General features: G+C 38.7%; 1 long non-coding RNA gene across 1 annotated transcript in view; it reads right to left on the bottom strand.

Annotated features, from left to right (window-relative positions):
* LOC306652391 overlaps nucleotides 1-11,667 on the bottom strand; it is a 29,751-nt gene extending 18,084 nt beyond the window's left edge. Inside the window, exons 1-2 of the long non-coding RNA XR_013761385.1 lie at nucleotides 11,535-11,667; nucleotides 9,689-9,808 (exon numbers count right to left, since the gene is read on the bottom strand). This is a non-coding gene — a long non-coding RNA (uncharacterized lncRNA). The remainder of the gene's footprint in view (nucleotides 1-9,688; nucleotides 9,809-11,534) is intronic.
* Between the last annotated feature and the right edge of the window lie 6,368 nt (nucleotides 11,668-18,035).

The following is an 18,035-nucleotide window of genomic DNA, read 5'->3' as shown; positions in this document are numbered from 1 at the left end:
TACCAGGGCTGCAGAAGAGCTATAACACTGAGACTGCATTTTCTCTGTTACTCCCAGGGGGAACACTGGCACCTGGGGAATATCATCAGAAAAAAGGACGGAGATTCACAGCAAACAGGACATGGTCAGTATAGGCAGATTAAGGTAAGAACAAGGGATGTGTGAATATTTAAGGTAGAGGGTGGGTTCAATCCCTGTTTGGGGGTATATGAAAAGCAAGCAACATGAATGAAATCTGAGCTTTATCTTAATAGCAACCCTGCTTACTGGGTAACCCCAAAAAAGAGGACCCTCTGAGCTCTGCAGGGAAGTCCTGGTATAAGAATGTGTCAACCAGGACACCCTGAACATCCTTCCTGTGACCCAGAAATGATACGGAACATGAGTTCCTAACTTGTGTCTTTTCATTTTTGGGAAAATCATCTTTAATGAAATATCACTATGGTCCCCAAAATGTATAACTCTTGGGTTGGAAATGCCTCATAAAGGAAAAATATTTCAACACAAATTAAAGCATTACACATGAGGAAAACAATTTTCCTTTCTTTAAGCTTGTTGCATTTTAACATGGAATTGACCTATTTTTTCAGCTACATCTTCCAAACAATTTAATACTTTTATGCCACTAATATTTGTCTTTTACTTATATCTAGAAAACACATGTTAAGATGTATCATTTTCAGAAGAATATACCTAAATATTTTCAATTAACATTATTTCTACTACAAAAAAAAAAAAGCCTATAAGTCATACAACATGTACTATAGAGGAAGGCTGATACAATCCTATTTGGTTTCACATAAATACCTTAAAATATGGTTCCAACTTTTTTTTTAAACAGTTCTCATTGTCTTTCAAATTACTTCCAAAAATGAGGGTCTCTCTGATGTTAATCGTGTGTACACTTCAGCTTATACTTCAAAGAAGTAACTTCCTGGGAAGTAACTTCTGTATACAAATCATGGAAAACTACTTAGACAAAGAGGTGGGGATGAAATATATGCATGTTCATTTCATCAGGACATTTAAAGAAGTCCCAACTTTTTACTGTGGCTATTATCAATGAAAACTTTAGAAAGTGAGAAAACAAAACAAAAACTTTAACTTACATTCTGGTGTTTTATGCTGGACACCATGACTCATTACAATTGTAACATCTTAATGATCCTTCACCTCTGTTCCTTGAAACAGAAAAATCTATATTGTATGGTAGATACATTCTCATGGGTCAAAATAAATAGGAGAAATTTAAGCAGAAATCCAAGGTTTCTCACTTGTTTCTTCAGGAAATGACATTATCTTCTAACAAATTACACAGAACACCGTGTAAAGCAACAGTCATATATTGATTTTCCATAAGGTATCCACGAAAATAACTCTAACAACCCATGTAAATACATGTGATTTCTGTAGCAACTACTCTGTGAACCTGGGTCACAATGACAGATTTTTACAAATCCTTGTTCCCGGAGTTATTGTGACAATGTCACTCTTTGATTATGTAAACATGTCAAAGTATCTAGTCAAGTATTCAGTTATACCATGGATCAAATCACATTGCTTCTGCACATGATGAAGTTAACAGTTCATAATAATGACCAAAAAACAGCAAGTCTACATAACACTAACATATGGGAGCCATCTGACAACCTAGTAGAGAGTTAAAGCCTAAAAGTAATCAATGGTCACTGAATTAAAATGTCTGGGATTGTGTTTGTATTAAATTCACCTGAGTGACAGAAATCCCCACCAGGTGGAGTTGCATCAAGTTTCACTTTGAAAATTTCTTGGTTTCTTGTACTCCCCAATTATTTTTATGTCTGCCCAGATTCTGATAGGACTTAACTATTTACCCTCTCAAAATTCTAATTTAACGTTTATAAAGCAAGCAATATAAAATAAGTCAATCACTTGAAGTTGTTAAAAAAATCAGCTCACTCAAAAAAGCCAGAGCAGTTGAACAGAAAGAAAAAGAAATCACTCAATTAAGTCAGACAAGGAAGGACAAAAACCTCGAGAAGTAGAAGTGCCACAGTCTGAACTCTGAGAGATCTTCAAACTTCCATCAAATTCCAGATTGCTTATTTTTTTTCTTTTTCCAAACCACCACCAATACATTTATTTGAAGGAAAAGGGGTCAAAATTTATCAACTTTAAAACTGGGTAGGAAAAGACAGACACACTGCTCTAACTTCTGGGCATTCCCAACAGCACAGGCAACCAGATCTGGCACACAGATGAGGGAGACAAATTCTAATTAGTTACATGGTCTCTCACTCAGAGGAAGGGGCTCTCGCCCTATCACAGAAGTAGCACTGAGGAAAAAAGGTAGAACACAGCCACAGCCTCCTAGCACAGTCCTCAACGAGTCGGTGCCTGGTTGAAGATGGGTGCCCTGTGTACCAGGTAGGAGATGGATGCCCTTCTGAGTTAAGGCATCTGGGGGTGTGTCTATTATCCAGTGCCCATCCAAGGCAGTCCTCCACTGTCCTGGTCCTCTACACAAGCAGACTCAGCAAATTTGGGAAGAAAGGGAATTCTACCTAATTACCCAACCCACTATTCCCTCTCAAGGTAACACAGCTGACCCAACCCACTGGGTGCAGGTCTCCCCAACCATCCACACCCCTACCTTATTTGGCTTATTATTGCCACTCAGAATTTTATTCTAATGTCATTCCCACCCTGAAAGGAACAAGTTTTCAGCATTAAAAACTGACTACTGCTCTGGCAGTAAGGAATCTAAGGTGATCCCTGCCCCATAATGAGTTGTGCTCTCATGTAACACCCTCCTTTAAGTGCAAATGGAATCTCTGACTTGTCTCTGACTAATGGACTATGGTGAGGGTTGATAGAAAGTCATTTCCAAGATTAGGCTACACTGCCTGGGTACTGATCTTATGATCGGTAAGAAAATAAGAGAAAACCAAAATAATTAATGAGGACATTCCCCCCAAACCTTTGCACATATCTGCCCATCTTCAACCCTCCCACTTCAGTTCCCATCTAAGAAAATCACTATTACCAGCAGGCCTTACAAATTCTTCTACACCATCTATACATCAGCAAGCAAATACATGCACAAGGATATATTATTCTCCCTTTTAAAATCTTATAAATGCCAGTGATTAGGGAGGTTGAGGCAGGAGGATCATAGTTTGAGGCCAGCCTCAGCAACTTAGCAAGGCCCTCAAAAGTAAAAACTAAGTGCCCCTGGGTTAAATCCCCAGTACCAAAAAGAAGGAAAAAAAAGTTACAAATGAAAGCATATTAAACATATCCTTCTTCATCCTTTCCCCTTTATCTTAAATAGGATTCTGTCAGTACAAATAGAGTTTACTCTCCCTTTTAATGACTGCACTGATCTCCACCATATATATGTACCATGATATTTTTGGATCTGTTTCTGACTAAAGGGAGTACCATTTTAGACAGCTTTAGGTTTGTAAACTTATCACACCACATCAAGTAGAGCCAATTCCTACACGTGGAATTTTAATTGGTCAAAGGACATGTATATTGCTAATTCTGCTAGACCAGTTTTACCAATTTATACTCCCATAGGCAAGCAGTGTAAATGCTGCTCTCCTCACCTCTTTGCCAAGCCAGACATTATCAGGCTGACATCAACTTTTTGTATTCCAGTGTAAGCTCTCTACTCACAGGTCAGTCTCCTCACCATCCTCAAGCTCCTCAGGTAAATCTGAAGTCTCCCCAGAGACAGTGGGATCCTACCTAGATCATGAAGGACACGCAGGCTTTGTACAGAGAGCAAGGAGTCCCAGAAGGGAGGTGAGGATTGGCAATGTGCTGGGACAGGAAAGCACAGGACATAGTTGGTGACAGGCTAATTTGAGAAAAGGAAAATAATGACTGACAAAGTGGGGCTCTCACTTGGAAGGAGTTAGAGGGTCAGTGGACAGAGCACTAGATTTAGGGTTAGAATGTCCACTTCTGGTACTTGCCCAGTGGTCTTGAGAAAAACTACTTTATCTGGGCTCCAGTTTCCTCACTTGCAAAACCTAAGAGGTCAGTCCTGAAACCACTTTTTGTAACTACAGAACTGTGTGTTCAAAGTAAATTTTAGTGTCAAGACTAATGTCAAACAAGCAGAACTACACTGGTAGAGGGGGACAGGTAGGACTTCCTCAGCCCCATACTCAAGACACTCCACTCCGACAAATGAGGGGTACCAAGAAACTGTTGGGGTTATGTGATGTATGACTGGAAAGCAAAGCCTAGGTACCTGGGGTCCTCTTCAGTTCCCAAAACTATACCAACTCCATGGTAAACAATGAGCCTTTTGCCTTCATTTCTATTCTGCTTGACTCTAACTCATTCAACCAGTCAACATGCATTCCCCAAGTACCTACTAAATCTAGGATACTGTTGCAGGAGTGTGGGAAACAGGTTAATGGTACAAAGACTCTTCCTTCTGAGGTTCAATTTCAATTTGGAAGAAAAACAGAGAAATGAACCAAGAGATGTATATGTCACAGTAAAGAGGGTAGGAGGGGGAAGTATAATGAGTGAGGAGAGACCACTCCACCCACAAAAACCCACCCAGCCCAGGCAGGGCTTCCACTTAGCCCTTTCAGATCCATATTCTCAGAGATTACTTGTCTCTTCTCTGAAATTCTGTAGCACTTTGGATCATATGTAATTGCCTGCTGCCTATTAGCTATTTTAAGGTACTGGTCTTGTCTTGCTTGGACCATAAGCCTCTTGGGGGACCACGCCTATCTGGGACAATTATCCCAGGGCTGCATACCTGCTCATTGCTGTGATGCTGCCATTTTAGAATTGCAAATGCATTCTTAAGCCTTTCTTCATTTTCCCAACAGAATGGACTAGAATTTTCAAGTAAAAAAAAATTACATAAAAAGAGCATAATCAAAGGAACGAACTCAACAAAACTGACCCTAATCCTAACCCTTACCCTAACCGTAAATGTAAAAAGTAACAACCTCCAGGAAGAGACCAGGCCTTTGTGATAGAAACTAATGCTAAATCAACTAGCCAAAGCCAAAACAATGGGGGAAGGACATAAGGAGATAAGTATGGGGGCAATTTTCTATCCCAGGACAGCGAAAAGGCAAGGATGTGCAGAAGAAATGGCAGAGTCCCTACTCCAGGAGTTCTCACTGTTACCTCCTCCCTGGATTAAGGGCTGGGCCTTCTCTTCCTCCTCATCACTCACTCCAGCCATTGCACATGCTCAGGCAGAGCAATGCTCTACTCTTGTCACTTTCAGGCTTAAAAGTTTCACAGACACCTTCACCATCAAAGGGCCCCTCACCCTCTTTTTATAGCATAAAAATGTGGATATTTAGGTTTCTCTTTTTAATGTCAGGTTTGACAATTCCTACATACCAGTCATACTTTAATTAGCCACAACTGAGAAAGTACACTGACAAAAATCTGTGACACAAATGTTCACACCAGTACTATTCACAATGGCCAAGAGTTAGAAACAGCCAAAATGACTGGACAGATGGATGCATAACCAAAACATGTTATATGCACACAGTGAAGTACTACTTAGTCACTAAGAAAGTAGACACATGCTACAACAAGAATTAACCTTAAAAATATCAGGTAAAGAAAGAAGCCACACACAGTAGGCCACACATCCTATGATTCCATTTATATGGAATATCCAGAACAGGGAAACACCAAGAGACTTTAGAGATTCATCGATGCCAAAGGTGGTGGGTGAACAGCAGTGGGAAGCATCAGTGATACAGGCTGTCCTTCTGGGGTGATGAAAATACCCCAGAACTAGAAGTGATGATGGCTGCACAACACTGAATACACTGTTACTGAATTAACTGTACATTTCAAAATGGTAAATTTTATGTTATGTGTATTTTGTCACATTAGAAAACACTACTACTAGTTCAATACAATTTTAAATTGTATGGTAAACTTGCTTCTACTCATCTTTAAAATATAACTTGGAAAACGTGAGCAATGAACACTGGAAACAAAACCACACACAAACAGATGAGCACACACTCCCACAAGAGGCTGGGTAGATGCAGACTCTCAGAACTCCACCACTCCAGTTACTAAGGACAGCAGTGATGAGGACCGTGAACTGCACTGTTTTACATACTCACATGTTATCCTGAGAGAAAATTAGCCTTTATTTACATGAGGTAATGAAAGTGCAGAGGGATCACATAACCTGTCCAAGATAAAACTGGCAGAGCCTCAGAACCTCAGTTTGAAGGTAATCTCATTTCAGTACATATGTCTTGGCCGCATGTCCACTGACCCACAAGGACAGGCCAAACCATTTCCTCCACTGCCTACCCAGAAAAGCACCACCACTCACACAGAACCACCCGGGGCCTCTGCATGTACAAAGCTTCCACCAGAGCTCCCCTCAAGCACTGTCCCTGGGTGTTCTCAGGCCAGCAGACCCTTCACTCTGTTCCAGAGGCCCTGGGAGGGAAGGAAGAGAACTAGGGCCTCCAGGGTTCTATATAACCTGCCTCACTCCAGTCACCCTACCCACAGCAATCTTCCCTTAGCACAAGAACAAAAAAACTGCTTTCGTGCCCCCAGCAAAACCGAAGGTGCCCCCCCCCCCACTCTATTAGTGAACAACAGCAACTGCAAACCTGCAAGCAGTAAGATCAGATCAGTGGAACCATTCTGATTGACCACCACGGTGTTTCAAACACCAAAACACCTGAATGCGTTCTCTGGGGGATCCTGTCCCCAAGGTGTCACAGAGTTCTTGTGACCAATGACTGTCAGATCTGTAAACTGACTCATTCATTACTCTCAGGTATTGCTCTTCCTATCATCATCTGTCACATAAAGAAAACCATGGCTGGAAAAGATACCAAGAGAAATAAAAGACGTTAACACAGACATCTCATTTGAATGACCCTCACTTCTAAGGTTTAAAAAAAGATTACATATTTAATTTCAAAGGTAGAAATAATCTTAAAATTAAAATAACTTCAAATCACAGCACAACTAAATTTGAAGAAAGTTCCTTCTCAGTATTTGCTCTTCTAAATAGGGAAGGGGCTCTAGCAGTGTGGGACCAGTCAGACATATGGTCCCTGCTGTCAGCTCTGATTCCTGTGATTTCTGAGCAAAGGTCAGGGACATTTGTTTTTGGTTTACCTTCATATTTCAACTGCAGAATGAGACACTCAGTGTTGAGTCATTTCTATTCGGCTGACACTAGTACTAGTGTCAAAGAATAAACACTAAAAATAGAAAAGGAAGGTGATGCTGACTGAACATATTATGCTTGACCTGACAAAACAAGGGGTGCTACTGCTTTCCCAAAGCTTCGGCTCTCTGGATTAGCAGAAAGAGATCACTGGTTATTTTCATTTGTAAAAAGTCTGTAAAGGTGCCCTGCAAATCCACCTGGTACCTGCCATGCCATAAAATAAGATCTGAGTTAATATTCACAAACCTCAGCAACAAAATATAAGGGTCTTAATTTGGCATGTGGAGTGTTTTTACCACAAAAATTTATTTTAAATCAAAGGCCCGAAGAACAAATATTTACATTTAATAGTAATCAAGGGCTGGGGAGATAGCTCTGTTGGTAGAGTGCTTGCTTTGCAAGCACAAGGTCCTGGGTTTGATTCCTAGCACCACACCAAAAAAAATTAGTAATCATAATAAAAAGATAAACAGTTAACTTAAGGTACTGCACATGAAACATTTTCCACAAATAACCAAAGCCTTAGCTCAGTTACTGAAAACTTTGTATAAATTAAAATTCTGCCTTCTCAATCACACTTGAAAAGTATAAAGGACTCATGCTAAAGAAATCCAAGAGAGAAGACTCTTGTAAACAATCTTTTTTCAATGAAAACACACACCTATGTAAACCAGGTATACTGGCATTTCTTAAAATGAATCACTTGCACAGAGGCAAGATTCACATAGAAACAAGTTACCTTCTCTCACTCTGAGTCTGTACCTTTGCTGAGGCTGAGCTCCAGGCTTATTTCACTGTGCAAATACAGGTCATATAGGAAAGAAAGAAAATCATTTTTACATGTAAAAGGGGACACATTAAAATGCCATCAACTGGGATTTTACTTAGTGCTGGTTCAACTTGACTTTGATCTGCAATATCTATGTGGACAATTTCAACAGTTTTCCATGTGGTTGGATCCAAACTGTGTACTTATAAATGACAGAGAGAAATGAAACAAGAAAATCTAGATTATTCTTATTAGCTAAAACTATTACACTTACATACATCATCTCTATCTTGAATCTTAGCATACATTATGGAGAAAAAAACTGCAAATTATGTATCAAGTTTAGCTGTCTGAAAACTTAAGGGATCTGGAAATTATTATGCCCTTAAGCACTGCCCAAATAAGGGAGGGACACTGAAAAATGAACAGAAATCTGTCAATATCTTTTTATCCTTTTGTTAGTCCTTAAATATAATTTATGTAACCAAATGCATCTGACCTGTGTTAACTCAAATGATATAGAACAAAGTCTTGAAAGCTGTTCAGTCATATGCTAGCATGGGAGCCTCAGAATCAGGCTTCAAGCAGCACCATATGCTCTAAAGCCTCTCCTGAATTTGTTTAACCCAAAGTGGTTTATTTTCAGTATGAGGTTGATTCCTCTATACTTTGTTGGTCATATATTTCTGAAATTCTATGAAGCAATTAAGTACTGTTTAAAAACTGCCAACAGATACACCTACTTGAGAGCTGAAAATGACAGATTAACACAAATAAGGATTACAACATACCAAATCATCTCATTTAGACCCTAAGTTTTAGAGAATTACTATGAAAACCAACATGGAATGTCAAATGACTTGAAAGAAAACTAAAGTCAAGTACTGTAAATTAAAATTCAAAAGTTCTATTAAAAGGCATCAATTACAAAATAGAACAGTAAAAGAACAGTAAGAATAAAAATTGCCCCAATTATTAACTTGCAATTCTCTAATAGTATGTCCTATGATTAGAACAGTGTAGTTGCCAAACTGGGGTGTGCATCAAAAATCCAACTATTGGAGCCCACTTTAGAGCTTGTGACCCTTATCTACATTTCTAATGACTTCCCAGATGCTACTGTTGGTACAGGGACCACAGGTTCTCAGTGTATCCACCAAGTATGCCAGATGCCCTTCCAAGTTTCCCAACAAGCCTTAAGGATTACACATTTGAGTCATTGTTGATATTCTTGAAGCATGCTTTGGGATAAATGTGCATTACCTTATAATAAATCAAGAGCTTGTCAACATTTTTGTAAATTATTCAAAGTACCTTCTCCCTCCTGACTTCTGATCATTTCTCTGACATCAACACATAACCCAGTAAAGTGGAGAGGAGGTGAAAATGAAAGCAACCAACTCTGCTATGTTAGAGCAGCTCTGGCAAATATACAGAGATGAAGGCAATCTATACTAATGGCTAAAACTGAATTGGGGATTATCTGTGTGAATTTGAATGATCCAATCTCTCTGTTCCAGATAGAATGACTGATAAAAACAGCAAACTCACCAAAGTCGACTCAAGTGTCAAGGCAAGGGATTGACAGGGAGAGCCCATTTGTTTCTGGCTGTTGGCATGATTCACCTAAATCTGACAGTCTGAGGTGCACAGTGGTTAGTCTAATGAAGGTAAACTTCACTTTTTTGATGACAAAATAAACTAAATGCAGTAATTACCTTTTCTAGGAATTTCTGTGTTGCAAGTGAAGAACTGCAACTTACATTTTCTAATGTTCCCAAGTCTTGTTTGTGTCATGACTCAATTTTAATGAAGAAATCATCTTTCATATATTCATTCTGTAAAAACCCAAGAGAAAAATGACAGTGATCTTTCACCAGTTGTTTGGGGCTTCAGCATACAGGAGCCTTTTCCAGCATAAGCACCATGCCATGCTTGGACTCTACCAACAGATCTAACCTCAAGTGTCAAAGAATCATTAGCTACTGGTTTTTGTAGAATTGTCAAGCAAACCAAATGCCATGTGCTTTTAAATAATTTAAACACTCCTACTTGTCATGCAGCATAAAATGCTAATAAACAAGTTGTGATGTTTAGCCAGTACATATGGCTTTAAAAGGAGGTATCAAAAGCAAAATGAAATCAATAGGAAAACTATGATACAAGACTGGAAAGAGCACATTAACCCTGGGGACATGTGGTGGAGCATGGACTGCAAAGAGGGTTAGAAGAGTCATGCCACAATCCTTAAGTCCTTTAAAATATACTTTGTAATAAAGTCATATACATAAATAGTATGAAAATGTCTCAACCAAAAGGTAAATTTGGTCTTGAACAACAGAGTAACAACATTCATAAAGAATAACCTGTCCAAAAAAAGTGACCAATATGGTAACAAGTTGTGGCATGCTACTAGGTTTTCCTCTTGTTCTTATTTTAAGAATAATTTCAGTAGAGACAGAAGACATGCTTACTAAATCTGCATATAAGAAAACCTGAGTATTTTGAGTGACAACAGCAAGACTCAGAACAATTTTAACAAACTGATTCAACCAGCTGAAACAAAGAAACCCTAACAAAGACAAATGTAAAGTTTCATTTTAAGTTCAAACAGATAATTGTGCAAATAAATAGGGGTCAGACTTATCTTGACTGTGTTGTAACACAGTAAACTTCAGGTAATAGCAAGACTCATACAGCTGTATTCAAGTCTACATTAAATAGTGCCAGACACTTGCACTTTTTTAATGTCTCCATTTCTGGCTGCCAGTTTTCTGACAGCTGTCACCTCTTGGGTTATCAGTTTTTCTTTGTCCCACTTCCAAGTTGCTGCTTCTAATCTCCTGACAGTTCTAGGAAAACCAGACAAGCAAGCAGGAGCTGTGTACAAGTAACAGAAGGATCCAGAAACTTTAATGAGGTTTGCTACACATAGCTTAATTTCACAAACAGCTTTTGCTTTTTTCATCTCTGGCTCTACTGCAGGTGGCTGCAACTGCAGGACACAGGTCCTCTATAGGTGATATATTTCTATGGCACAAGCAAATCAAGGAAGACAATAAGGTCTCATGGTTAGATGTTGCTCAGACTGTGTCTGGAATACTGTTTTCAGTTCAAAGAAACAACTATTACATACACAGCAATAAGACTAGTTGGTGAGGAAGTCTAGGGGTCCTGTCATATTAGGCCAAATAAATTTGCTGGGATGTTTAACCTTTTGATCTTTGAAAATGGAGCAAAATATCTTGGCAGGTAGCGGGGTTGGTAGGAGAGCCACCATCAGAAAGTCTGAAAGGCTGCTACAGGCAGGACGGGGCAGATTCGATATTTACTTCCCAAACTGGGATAAAGTGTGAACAGGGCAAGCATTAAGGGAGAGCAGATTCTGGCTTAAAGAAGACAAATGTTTAAAATGTCCAACAGTAAAGGAGTTACTTTTCTAGGTAGTGAGCTACTTAACCTGAAAAGCACTTAAGGCTGGAGTCTAATTTCTCTGGGATGGTGAAAGAATCCACACACAGGTTAAACTTTACTCTTTTGGAGGACTGAACGCAGGGTGCTTACCACAGTGCTACATCTCCAACCCCTCCGCAAATATTTTGAGACAGGGTCTGGCTTAGTTGCTTAGGATTTCTCCAAAATGTTGAGGTGGGACTTGAACTTGCTGTCCCCCTTTGGATTTCATTCTTCAAACTCTGCCAAAGAAAAGCAGTATAACATAAATCTGTTTGCAATTGATTATCTGTAATATACCTCAATTCATTTTGCTACAAGCCTGAAATAAAAAAATGAACATGACCAAGATATGAGTTTAGATTAATATATCAAAGTAAATTATGCCAATAAAATGATTCAGAATTACCCCCTAAAAAGAACCTGGCAAAAAACCATAATGCTAAAATGATAAAAGAATACATATTACCCTCGAATAGTTTTAAAACATAGTTATCTAGATTTAAAGGATCTTTCACTTTAAATCCAATGATTCAGCTATTAGGACACGAATCTGAAAATAAAATTATGCCATTTATGCAAGGGAGTATTTGCAATTCCTACAACCCAAAGCAAGTTTTTTTTAAACTGCAGGAAGAAAAGCTACCTCTCCTGAATCCCAATGATCATTTGTACTGAGTGTCCATGTTGTTCCAGGACTCCAAATATGGAGTTGCAGAAGTTCTTATAAGTAAAGAAAGAAGGGAAAAAAAGAGAAAAAAAAACCCTCATCATTGAAAATTACTGGTTAGGATGCCCTCATGAAATTTTTAAATGATTTCATTCACCACATACATGCTGTGCATTTTGTTTTTATGATACTTTTCACAGAATACATATCTTGAATTTCATGAAAAAAATGTTTCCAGAAACTGTTTCTCTACTACCCAATTGTTCAAGTTTAATAAGATAAAAGTAAGGGATATACTTTCAAACTAATATTAAAATTTTTTTATTAAGGAAACTACCTTGAACTTTATAAATACAATAAATTTTTCCTGGGTAGATTCAGTAAGGTTGATAGGTGTTTGATCCTGTCCAAGAATTTTGTTATTGGACACACTTTAGGATATGTTTATAGTCCATTTTACCTATAATGCAGTATTGAGGAATTATTTAAAAAGTATATTATTGTATGTTACTATACATAAGAATACTGCATTTTATCTAGGTTTTTACAGAGAGATCTCTTATTTCCACCCTTATCCATTTCTGCCATAAAGTCTGAAACCCAAAGTCATTTCTGGATATTAATTGTCTCATAATACTGAGTTCCAAGACAGCAAATTCCTTCTCCCCCTACTTGGTTCCCCTTAGTCTGTTATTTAAAAAGGAGGGGGAAAATACATACACACACATCACTTCACAGGCAACTCAACTGTCATTTTACTGAAAATTCCCAATAGTTTTACTCATTCCAATTTCTCTTCAGCTGCCATCTCCTTCTTTTATCTTAAAGTAATTGTTTCTTGTTTACATTAGTGATTCGTTTTAACCTAGACATTCTGTTGGCTTTCTTTTACACAATATGAAGAGGGTATTAGTATGCACCAGAATGTCACATTTTGTTTTCATTTCAGCAGCATCTCCGCCCCCTCTCCATATCCCCCTTAAATATTTACCCTGAATGTTCACATAATCTTAATCTCCAACAAGAATCAAACACACCTCCTGTTATTTCCTTCCCCTCAACTGAGCGTCACTAATCACTCTTTCTTACTGACAATAACAAAAATGATGACAATCTCAAAGGTACAAGGGTCACTAGTTTCAATTCTCAAGAGTAAACTTGTTCTAAGTCCCTCAATAGCTAAAAATCCCTAACCATCTTAGTTGTACCCCCAGGCTGCATACTAACTTGCTCCCTGTCTCAGTAAATGGATCATACACTGGGGGAGGAAAAGTTAGAAAGACAGAGGTTGGGACACATTTTCAGGGCTTGGAACACTATGTTATGAATTAAATGAATTAATCAGGCAAAAAGGGGTCCCAAAAGGTTATTCCATGAGGTAAATGATGTAAGTACAGTTGTCCAGAAGTGGTTAAAAGCACTGAGTGTCAGGAGAATGAGGAAAACAAGTATTTTGAGTCTCTTCAAGTGTTATTAATAAATAACTGAATCAAGGGGACTGTAGAGAAAAAGATATAGAAAGGAAAGTATTCCCTGAAGTTTCACATAACCAAAAGGAATCATAGTTGAGTAATTTCAACAAATACATACTAGTATGATGATCCCCATTTTTGTTTAGTGGCACATTCAAAGAAAATTCTTTACAAAATCAAAGTGATTAAGACATTCAGAGTGATGAGTTAAGAAACTTCAAGATTTGCATAGTAAAAATATAAATGGGAAAAGGAACTGATAGGTTGTGATTTTCCAAAAGCAAAACTCAATTTTCAGAGCAATTTGAAAATTTACAAACTTCTCTGAAAATCCTTGTGATTTTTTATTTTCCGTTACACTAATGGCAACTTCATCTACTGCTTTAGTAATAAATGGAAGGGAATTAACGCACCCTAAAAGTCATTTATGACCTTTTAGTTTTTATCAAAATTACAGTTTTGTAGGACAAAAAATATTTGCCAAAGTATTTTAGTTTACCAGTATCTTTATGTAGGAATGACCTATTCACTGCTGCTGACCAAAAACAATTTTAGAAAGTTGACTGGAAAAGTAGGAAGACATCATTTACTCATTCAGCATTACTGAGTACTTAAACTATGGTAGGCCATATGCTGTAGTAGAAACAGAGAATGCTTAAGTAAGAAACAGCCTTTACCTAAAGAAAAGTCTGTTTAAAAAAATCCCTAGGAAAGACATACAAGACAAGTAAACATCCAGAATGTCAATAAATACCTTATGAAAAATAATTACACTTTGGGCACAATTCAACTTCCATTATCTCAGTGCATTTAAATTTTCATAGCAAAAGGAAAGATTTGCTAAAAGGCTAGTGTATAAATTCTCAGTGGTAACTACTTTCCAAGAGCTAGTTTGGTACTACTTATATAATTGTCAAAGGATCAACTGAATACTTAATTCACATTTTTGGAAGGACAAGGCAATTCCAATAGAAGAAAAAAAATGACTAGATATATGATATAAAAGCATTTCTACAACTCTCTATGTGGTTTGGGCCAAGTCAATTTCCTCCTGTATTATATCCTCAATTTGTCTTAATATCTGCTATTACCTACATCAGTTATTAAAATAGCAAATGCACGATACACTGCTAAAAAAGTTGGAGAAAAAATTTTAAATAAACCCAAAGTTCAGTATTATAAATGAACTTTCATTAGAAAACTTCACTCTACAGAAACAGGCAAAAATATCTTTTCACAGAATCCTTGTCACTGAAAAAAAACTGTAGGTTTTCATCAGTTCATTTAATAAGTGTTTTTGAGTACCTACAAAGTGCTAAGGACTATTTAAACATCTGGGTCTAGGAGAGTGAGGAAAATGGGCAAGTTTGTGGAGCTTAATTGAATTAAGAATACATTTGAGGCTGAGGTGTGGCTCAGTGGTAGGATGCTCGCCTAGCAGATGTGAGGCTCTGGGTTCAATCCTCAGTACCATATAAAAATAAATAAATAAAAGTATATTTAAAAAATAATACATTTAGGAAAATAGGAATTCACTGAGGAGGTATTATTTCAGCAAAGACCTAAAAAGCTGAGTAACTGAACTGAGGGAAGCACACTTCAGGCAGAGGGAACAATTAGGTCCTCAACTCAGCTCACATGTGGATCATTGAAGAAACGGCAAGGAATCTTTAGAGGCTGGACTGGGCACAGAAAAAGTAGTAAATGGGGTTACAGCAGGGAATAAAACAGTGTAAGGCCTTGCAGGCTATTGTAAAGACTGATTTTTGTTCTGAAGAGACAGTGTTTCTTTGGATGGTCTTAAGCAGGGAGGTGACATGAGTGACTTTTTAATAGTTGGACAATTAACGCAAAATTTAAGGTGTTTGGAAACAGCTACTTTAAGTCAAAAAAATTTTAAGAATTTAAAATGAACACATGAATTTGGGAGGAAAACAAATAAAACATAAACAACGAGTCATACTAAAAATCCCTAGCTGCCAATGAAAGGATAGACGGGTCAGAAACCAGGTGTGACAGCTTAACATTTACTGCCAACCCGATTTTTTGCGATGTTAACAGGCCCTAATGGTGAGAAAAACTAAAGTTTTCAACATCACTTGGCCGCTGATGAACCTGAAAACCCCTCCGTTTGACAGGGCATGTGTTTAAAGACTCACCTTCACCTCCTGAAGTAGGTTTGGCCCCCGAGAGAGTCAAGCCATCTGGGGAGTGAGACTCGTGAGCAGGGAGAAGGCTCTCCAGTGATGTAACTGAGCTGCCCAGCGGAGCGCGGCTTATCTGGTCTACTGTCTGCCGCATGAACTTCAGGGGGCCATCCTCAGTGTCAGGGTTGCCTTCACCTGGCAATCACATCTCCCGCAGGTGACGAGCAGACTCCACCCTGGGTAATAAATTACCCTAAGGCCAGCACATTTCCCCGACCACCCTCCCCCCTCCCGCCCACCGGCGGGCCTGGGAATGGCCCCCAAGGAGACTGGGTGCCGATGGTCCCAGTGGAAACTCCCCGTCGCACCTTCCACAGCCACTGCGCTGGGCCCGCAGGCCACCATCCCCGTGCAGGGGGAGAGGACCGCCATGTTACCACCGCAACACCCGGAGGGTCTGTGGGCTGTGCCTGAGGGCCCTGAGGAGGAATGGGAGTGCTCACCTGGGAGAAGGGGAGCGGCTGGTCGGTAGCTCAATATGTCTTAGCCATATCCGCCACTTCTCAGTCAAAGACTCTCCCACTGTCGCCGTCCCAAACCCTTTTCGCGTCCACCAACACACTCACAAAACCTTGGTCACGACCATCTTCCGGGATCTCCCTCGCAGCTGTGCCGCTAACTCTTCCTAAGACGCACGTGCGGTCCCGCCTCCCCAGCCACACCACACCTGCGCGGTCCTTCCACCGCAACCCTTTGCGTTCGCATGCCAGGAGGGCGCTAACTCCGCCCAGTTGTACGCCCCACCCCAGGCGTGGGAGCCCTTTACTATAACTGTTGGGCGCACTGGAGCGCCAGTGCCTTTTATTGCTCCTGCCCAATCTCCTAGCCCACACGCCTTTGGACTTTCAGACTCTTCAGCTACCATGGGCGCTGGAGGCTTGTGTGCAACCTAGGCTTTCTGGTGTTTCAGGTGCTTCCTTGAAAGGTGTTTTGTGGCTGTCAGTGCTGTCCTCTCACTGCTCTAAGAGGAGGACCTTCTAAATTAAGATGTAATTCCTGAACAGCAAGATGGCAAGTAAAGGAGGTTACTTACCTTGCTGCTCTGCAGGTTGAAGCCAAGAAAGGCAACTTCTACCCAAGGTGAGTGAACAAAAAAAAAAAAGGGGGGGGGGGACTTTAATGGAACGGATACATCCATTTTTAATTTTGCTTTAAAAGAGTCTCTTTTAAAGAAATGAAAAATTGGGGAAAAAGTGTTTTGTCACCTACGTATATTTTATTCGGTACTTAGTATGTGCTGGGTGTTCTAAGTGCTTTGAATGCTTTAGCATATTTAATCCTCTAAGCCAATACATGAAGTATAGGTACTATGTATTTCAAAAGTGAATATAGTGAGAGATAGAAAGGTGATTTGCTAACTCAAGTTTAGTCAGCTGGCCAGAACATAAACTCAGGCAATCTGGAACCACAGCCTGAGTTTTTAACCAGCCTACTGTACTGTCTCCTTAAATTGGCTAAAACCTGGCATAGCAGGTATAAAAGGAGGCAAACTTGTCTGATCTTGACTTTAGTAAGACTGAGGAGTCTTTTTTTAAGAATGTTTCCTAAAGTTTTTTGGTAGCTTCCCTTTATTACAGGTTTTCTCTTTCTATTTTGAGTTTTGTCATTATTTAGTGTTGCATTTTGCAAAATGTCTTTTCTAGTGTTTTGAGACAATAATGTTTGTTATCTTTTGTTAGTTTAATGTGTTCTGTGACTAGATTTTCTAATGTTGACCTGTCTTGTATTTTTCAGAATAAACATTAGCTAACAATGGTTTATATATATTTTATTTCTCATTTGTCAGATGATTTTACCATAGGTTTACTTACTAGTTCTGGAAATTAAGATTGTGAAGAGGAGAGATCTTTAGAAGCAGTACTGATTTAACCTCAGGTGAAAAACTAAAGGCTAACAGCTTAGTTTATTAGTTTAAAATAAGAATGACTTCTGATAAGATATTTATTTTTCACTCAATAGGGATTTTTAAAAGCACTTATCTAAAAATAAGTCCAGAAACTGTGAGTCTTAGTGTATAGACATTATGGCATTTTGGAATTTGTAATCTAATTTTAATTTGGGTGTATTTATGTATTGGAGGGTGGTTAAGGGAGGTAATTTGTGACTCCAAAAGAGTGGGAATTTCTTATCTAATTAATAATTTAGTAAAGATCATAAATTGATGCATGATTTATTTGGTGATTTTTTTTATTGTAAACAAATGGGATACATGTTGTTTCTCTGTACATGGCGTAAAGGCATACCATTTGTGTAATCATAAATT

The sequence above is a fragment of the Sciurus vulgaris genome (genome assembly GCF_902686455.1).
Source record: "Sciurus vulgaris genome assembly, contig: HiC_scaffold_182_arrow_ctg1, whole genome shotgun sequence".
Lineage (NCBI taxonomy): Eukaryota > Metazoa > Chordata > Mammalia > Rodentia > Sciuridae > Sciurus > Sciurus vulgaris.
Note: the sequence above shows the minus strand (reverse complement) of the source record. Positions and strands in the feature narration are given on the sequence as shown.